Consider the following 7,854-nt stretch of genomic DNA (forward strand, 5'->3'; position numbering starts at 1 on the left):
CTTCACATGTACTGTCTAATTATTTTAACAACTCTAGGAGTAGGAGCTCTGGTCATTGTAAATTTAGAGAGGAAGAAACTAAGGGATCAGAGCAGATACTTTAGGATGCCTAACATAATACAACTACTAAGTTACGAAGCCAGGATTTCAGAGTCACATGCCAAGCCACTGGACTCTATTGCCATCCAAACAAAAACACTGAGTAGAGCCTCCCTAGCAATAAACCAAAGCTGCAAAGAAAAAAGTGAACTTCCCTCATCATCCTCAGATGCTGGGAGTAGTGCAGGGAGAGGGATATAGGCCCATGATGCACCTGATACCAACTCCCAGTCCCAACCACAATATTAGAATTCCAGACAAGTAGACCATCTCAAATAAGAATCTATTATTTGCTTAATGCTCGCTGGGACACGTGTTGAACTTACTAAGTATAACTTCTTTGCTCTTTCATGTCCATGTTTTTGCAGAGATGAACAAGGTATAATTTAGTCTTATTTCAGAGACCAAATTTGCCAGATTGAAAAACCATAGCAGAAAGAAGGTCCTTTTGTCTTTGTCTGTGGGCTAGGCCTGAGCAATAAAGCCAACAATCAAGGGTCCTTATTGCCTCACTTACATGATAAGAATCATCTTTTTTTCCTTTAGGTGGGTCGTCCCAGTTTTATTTCCCAACTCTGAGCTGCAGAACACATTAATTCTCAATTATGCTTACTCAGGGCCCCAGTTGGCAGTCCTTACACAGACAAAACTATAATGGGAAGCCTGGGTAATTAGTTCCTCCAACATCATCTAGGTTGAGGGTTTTATTTATCTATTTTGTTTATTTATTTATTTTAAAGAAAATTCTGGGACATGGATTCAAATGAGTCTGCAGGATTAATGAGAGTCGAATCTTACTTTTCTAATCATCCGGACTGGCCACTGCAGATGGCCAAGAAACAATCTGAGAACCCTCGTACATCCTGTGAGTGCTTCACAAAATGTCAAATAAGAATGACAACAACATCAAAAAACACAGTTCTCGTCTGCATATGAATATAGCACATGTTATGGACAGAAAAGTGAAAGTATTTCAGAAGCACAGCATGAACAAGAAAAGATTCCTCAGTAGTAAAGCCAATTCAGTGGAGGGAGATTCTTAGTACGTAATTAATCAAACTGCCTTGCAATAGATACCCAGAATAATGTTAGCAACCAAAAAGCGACATCAACATGAAAACACTAGGTGTAATGGATGCTGTGTCGTGTTGCCCAGATCTGTATTCTGGTCTAAGGACTTATTTTCCTAGATGCTAGGAGCGCTGTCACTAGATAACCCTCAGCTGTCAGTCCTCTCCAGAAATTGCCCTTGGCCACACAGCCCCCCTCTCTCACAGGGGATCAGCTTGCATCCAGTGTCTGTCTGATGTGGGAGTTTGAAACCCTAGCTTCCTCACTGCAAGGGGAGTCAACTCTAAAAGGCCATCCCAGCTCTTCTGAAGAGCTCTCCAGGGGCTGAGCTGAGGCCTTTGTGGAAGCTGCACTGATCTCAGCTTTTCCCTCTGCCCAGTCCTGCCTCCTTCCCTTCCACAAATGTTGATCTCAAGAGTGCTCCCTGCTACCTGCTCTGCATGCTAATCTCCATCTCTGAGTCTACTTCTCAGGGAACCCAAATTTGAATACTAGGGAAATTAAATTCTTTGTTTCTAACGTGTTATTAAAATATAAGTATTACCTTATAATAAGAAAATGTTTTCAACTGGCATTTAAGAATACTGTAACATATTGTTTAGGCATTTAAAAAATCACTATTTTCTTAAGGATAGAGGTTGGGCTGGTTGATTTACTGTGATAGAAAAACAATTAGGAGGGTAGACTACCAAACTGTCAAGTCCCCATATGCAGGAAATTATACTGGGGATTGCGGAGTGGAACAGGAAGTACACAGGGGAGGGAGAGATTAGGAGGTTGCTAGTCCCATTGGAATCCACACAGAAAGTCTTTTGTTAAGGCCTATAGCAATCCAGCTTTCTATAGGACTGATTGCCTCCAGTGACTCTGTCAAAGGCATTATAGCACGGTGAAGAAAACTTAGTATGGCCATCGGCTGCCTTCCCTCTGCTCTTAGTCCCTGCTGTTGTTGGTCTGATCTCTCAGAAAGTCTTTTTTCCCGAATCTTTTATTAGCCAACAGACACATGCTGAAGGCATTTGAATCTTGGTAGAGAATTCAAGAGGAGGTGAAAACCTTCCAACACAGAGGCATGAATCTGAATTGCCAATGGGAGAGTTTCAGACACCATGACTAGAGGAAGGAAGGAAGTTTAGGGCAGACAGCCTGCCTACCGGCTAAGGCAGAGACTCTCCTAAAACACCTTTGATAGAGTCTTGAATTAACTATGCCTCGTGCTGAGATTGTTCATCTACCTCACAGTGACAACTTGGTGGTACAGTCTGCTTCACTATCAGTTTGAATTCCAAGTCCGGATTTAACAATTCATTCAACAGATAATTATTGAGAAACTACTGGTAATAAAACAGACAAGTCCCCTGTCTCCTACTGATGGGGCGGGGGGAGACAGAAATAAACAAATACCATGATTTCAGATAATAATAAGAGCTAAGAAGAGAATAAAGCAAGGTTAAAATAGAGGACCACTGTGGGGAAGGACAGTGACCATTTTAGCTGTGAGAGGCTAGGTCAGCAAAGACTCTTTTAAAGAGATAGCATGTGAGCAGAGATCTGAACAGTGTAAGCATCAAGCCACATGAAGATTTAGGCAAAGAGCTTCAGAGGCAAAGGCTATCACAAACAGCCAAAAGGAGGTACAGCGGGAACAGAGTGAATGAAGGGGAGAGTGAGGGAGAGGTTGGATAGTAGGAAAGGTCAGATCATAAAGAACCTTGAAGGCCAGACTAGAGAGTTTGAATTTTGTTCTATATATAATAGGGAGCCACTGGACAGATTTTTAAAGAGGAAGAAATATGATATGATGTAAGTTTTTGAAGAGCCCTTTAAGGGCTGTGTGAGCTGTAAAGCAGCAAGAGTGAAGTCAGGAAGAACAGTCGGGAAGCCATGGCTGTGGAACAGCGAGGGCTGAGAATGGTGGTGGCAGAGGTGATGGGAAGTGGTTGGGTCTAGAATGTAATTTAGAAATAAAACTATCAGGATTTGATGATGGATTAGATGTGGGGAATGACAAAAACATTTACTCAGGGACTTCCCTGGTGGCACAGTGGTTAAGAATCTGCCTGCCAGTGCAGGGGACACGGGTTCGATCCCTGGTCCAGGAACATCCCACGTGCCACGGAGCAACTAAGCCCGTGCGCCACAACTACTGAGCCTGCGCTCTAGAGCCCGCGAGCCACAACTACTGAAACCCACGTGCCTAGAGCCTGTGCTCTGCAACAAGAGAAGCCACCCGATGAGAAGCCCGCGCACCACAACTAGAGAAAAGCCCATGCGCAGCAACAAACACCCAAGGCAGCCAAAAATAAAAATAAATAAATAAATAAATTTATTAAAAAAAAAAAAAAGAGTTCATGTACCACAATGTTCATTGCAGCACTATTTACAATAGCCAGTACATGGAAGCAACCTAAGTGTCCATCGACAGATGAATGGATAAAGAAGATGTGGCACATATATACAATGGAATATTACTCAGCCATAAAAAGAAACGAAATTGAGTTATTTGTAGTGAGGTGGATGGACCTAGAGACTATCATACAGAGTGAAGTAAGACAGAAAGAGAAAAACAAATACCGTACGCTAACATGTATATATGGAATCTAAAAAAAAAAAAAAAAGATTCTGAATAACCTAGGTGCAGGACAGGAATAAAGATGCAGACATAGAGAATGGACTTGAGTACTCGGGGAGGGGGAAGGGTAAGCCGGGACAAAGTGAGAGAGTGGCATGGACATATATACACTACCAAATGTAAAATAGATAGCTAGTGGGAAGCAGCCGCATAGCACGGGGAGATGAGCTTGGTGCTTTGAGTCCAACTAGAGGGGTGGGATAGGGAGGGTGGGAGGGAGACTCAAGAGGGAGTTGATATGGGGATATATGTATATGTATAGCTGATTCACTTTGTTATACAGCAGAAACTAACACACCATTATAAAGCAATTATACTCCAATAAAGATGTTAAAAAAAAAAAAAAAAAAAAGCTCCTGGTGATTCTTATGTGCAGCTAAGACTTAGAACCATTGATTTAAAGATTGGGAATAGGAGGTTAAGCCAAAATGCCTAGAACGAAAGGGGCCATCAGTAAGGTAGGAAGAAAACCAGCAGAGTAATGTCTTGGAAGTTAAGTGAAGGGAATGTTCCAAGAATGAAATGGTCAACTGTGTCAAATGCTGATGAGAAGTTATCAGCATTGAGAGGGAAGACAGGGCAAGGGTGGGGTGACCTAAATGTGAAAATTTCTGGTGGGGCTGTGGGGATGAAGCCCTGCCTGGCATGGAGAGTGAGGAAGTAGAGACAGACGCTATGTCCTGTGTTCCCTCTGCCCCAGGACCACCCAAGTCCTGGGCTCCGATCCAGGGACTCTGGCTGCCCCTTGCCCAGCAGCTTGGATATCCAGTGCCCCTCAAATGATACCATCTCAACTACTTACTCATTCAGCCAGGCAACACTGACTCCACAACCTCATTCAATACCTGCTGAGCACTTACATGTGCTAGTCATTGTTAGGCAGTGGGGATAGAAAGTCAAAAAAGATACACTTCTTGCTCCCATGGAATTTTCAATCCATTGAGGAAGAGAGTCACAGATAATTACAGCAAAGTAGTCATCTTGATTCTACATCCACCGTGTCTATCTACCTTCCATTCCCATTTCCACTAACCTAGTTTAGGCCTTGAAAATGAATAACAGTGTCCTAAGCCGTCTCCCTATATCCAGTCTCTCCCTTCTTGCTAATCTAGTGTAAACACTGCTGCCAAATTCCTTTTCCTAAAGCACAACTCTGTTCACGTCATTCATTAATTGTGGAAGCATACATTTAGCACCTACTAAATACAAAAAGAAATTCAGTCTTCCCTGCTGTGATGTTAGGGTCAATTTCTAGTTCCAAAATCCTGATTTTGTCATCTCAATCAGAAGTAACCATAGCAGTTACCTAGTCCATGCATGAATCCTCTTTACGAATCTCTACAAATCATAAGTGGATAGGTGGAGAAAAGCACATCCAGTTGGTCCTTAAACCTCCAAGGATGGAGAATTCACTTTTGAAAAAGAGTTCAATACATGTTCAAGAATTTGGAAATTTTTAATAAATTCTTCCTTTGTAGTGCTTCCTCCTTACTGGTTAGAGTACAAGCTTTTTGGCCAGCATTCAAGGTCTGCTATAATTTGACCCTGAGGCATTCTGGTCTTAGCTTCTAATATTCTCCTTCATGTTTTCTTCCCTGAATGTGCTTTCACACCACCACACTTTCCCCTATTCCCTCATATCCAGATCCTTCAAGACGGGGCTCAAGTACCACCTTCTCCATAAAACCACCCTGAGGCCCTCAGCAGACCTATCATCTCCCTCACCTGAGATCCCTCAGGCTTATTTTTACCTTCCTCGTGGGTTTCTCCCTTTGGTGATTGGGGCACGACTCCTATTTTCCATGCTTCACCGAAAGGTCTGTGAGAGCTGGGCCCATCTCTTGGGCACCTCTGTCTCCTGCACAGCGCCCAGCACAGTGACTTGGAAGTTTCATTAGACACCTGTGGGATGAATAAAGCAGCAATTCTCTGGATCTGTTTCCCACTTTGTGCAAGAAGGAAGCTATATTAGCTTTCCTACTGACTCTAATATTCTGATTCCCAAATTTAAAGTAAGTATTAGATACTTATTGCATGACTGATATTGTGGGATTTTTTTTTTTGGCGGGGGGTTGGTAAAGACTTGAAAGAATTAACTTATAAACAGAATATGATAAAATGTTAGTTGTAAGCAACAGAAAATAACAAAGGAGTTCATGGAGGGAGGAGATGCATGTGGTCAAGAGTCACCCTGGAAGGTTAAGAGGAAGAGAAGTTCCTTTAAACCTGGCTTTGAATCTCCATATAAATAGACGCCTCAGGTCCTGGGCATTTGAAGCCTGAAACAAAGGCTGAGTCAGGCAGGGAGCCATGGCCTGCAGACTGGAGAGAAAGCTTCTGGGCTCGGTCAGCCTTGGGTTCACGGATTCTACATTTGCTTAGTAGATTGAGAAGGATACTCTTTATCATACATTCAAATGCTTCCATAGGACAATTTCTAAAATGAAAATTATTTTGAGTCTATTTTCAGTTTTTACTGGTGTTAAACCTCTTTTGAGGAGATCAATATTAAGTACTTAACGTCTGCACATTTTATGTCATTTTTGTCTTTGAATATCTCCTGAATCTTAACCGTGAGCTAGTGGGGGTTTTGGGGGCTGGAAGTAGAGAAGGATCAGGTGAAACCCTGTCCAATGACCTCCCTGCTTGCTCAGACTGAAGCTGGGGTGGTCTGTGACCACTGGTTCCCAGGGCTGTCATATCATCAGGCCAGGAGACCAGAGTTTGCTGCCTACACGTTCAAATACGAGGCCTTTGCGGCAGATTACAGCAAAGTCGCCCCTCTAGCCTTTTCCCTCAGTCCAAATCCACAGACAGCCCTAAGCGAGGCGGTTTTTAAAGTACCTGGAAGTTCGGAGGCAGCAATGTGAGCTCAGTCTGGCCAGCAGCAGCACTGCCAGTGCCTGCCAGACAGGCGGACGTGAAGACGGAGGCCCCCATCCGTGGGCAGGTGATAAGAATGAGGTGTAGTTGGAAGGTGGAAAAAGGGAAACTGGGTACAGCCCTCATGTACTGTCCTACCTCAAACAGGGTGACATTAAACAGTGTGAAACGCACATCTACCAAAGGATTAGAAGCGAATCGTATATTTTTGCCGTATCTAAATGTTTACTTAAACTGAGTTTTGGGACAGAGGAACTTAACTAAAAGGTAAAAAGCATATCATACCTGTAAAGAATTAGTGACTTAAAGCCTGCCCAGGCCAAAGGGGCAAGAAGCCTCAGAGCCAAGAGGGAGGACATTAGGGTACCCTGGCTTGGAGCACGTTCCCACCCTACCTACCCCCACGTTGCCACCAGACAGAAACCTAAACAATCAGAAGGCAGGAAGGCCTCACCAGCTGCTGGAGTGCCCAAGAGGCTGCCTTTTCATCCAGATGCCACTTGCAGAACTCCCCCTGATGTGGCGGTTAAGTTGCAGACAGGAAGCTGCAGATCCAGGCCTAGAGGGGAGAATGGAGAGGAAATTGTGGGACAGGCTTTCAAGCTAAGAAGAGAAGCACGTTACCCAGCACCTCTCTGTTCTGTTCTGTTCCCTGGGCTGCTGTGCTGGCATCCTGACGCTTTCCCTCTCTCCCTAAATCCAAAGGGAATAAGCGACAGGAGACAAAAGGAAGCAAGCAGACCTGGAGAGGAGCTGGCTTTGGCCACTGCCCAGGCCCAGCGAGGGGAAGCCGGGTGAGCAAAGGCGCCAGCAGGGCTGAAGCCGCTGCTCCGGTGGATGGGGGAGGGTGGAACTGGGTGGCAGGCAGCGTCGGGGAGAGTGAGCCTTCCGTGCAGGCGGGAGGGCGGGGCGGAGCCATCTGAAGGCAGAGTTAGGGGCGAGCTGCGGCCCCAGTGCGGAGGGCTCGGAAGCTCCTGGCCTGTGCGTTCCGAGCTCGCTCAACCACTCCCCTCTTTTCCCAGAAACAGGCCCAGCCTGGCTTCCCTCCTGGGAAGAGCAAACCCGGGGGGGGGGGGGGGGGGCGCGGAGCGGAGGCGGAGTCGAGACAGAAGTGGGCCGCACCTGTCCCCCCTCCAGGGGCGTGATAACCAGGCCAGGCCCGGGCAGAG

General features: G+C 45.1%; 1 protein-coding gene across 1 annotated transcript in view; it reads right to left on the reverse strand.

The window, feature by feature from the left end:
• The window catches only part of MNS1 (meiosis specific nuclear structural 1), a 93,537-nt gene extending 86,025 nt beyond the window's left edge, over positions 1-7,512 (reverse strand). The window contains exons 1-3 of the mRNA XM_068552059.1: positions 7,428-7,512; positions 7,140-7,244; positions 5,554-5,704 (exon numbers count right to left, since the gene is read on the reverse strand). The gene's annotated coding sequence lies outside the window, so the exon portion shown is untranslated. The remainder of the gene's footprint in view (positions 1-5,553; positions 5,705-7,139; positions 7,245-7,427) is intronic.
• Positions 7,513-7,854: the final 342 nt, after the last annotated feature.

Source organism: Eschrichtius robustus, chromosome 1 (assembly GCF_028021215.1).
Source record: "Eschrichtius robustus isolate mEscRob2 chromosome 1, mEscRob2.pri, whole genome shotgun sequence".
Taxonomy (NCBI): domain Eukaryota; kingdom Metazoa; phylum Chordata; class Mammalia; order Artiodactyla; family Eschrichtiidae; genus Eschrichtius; species Eschrichtius robustus.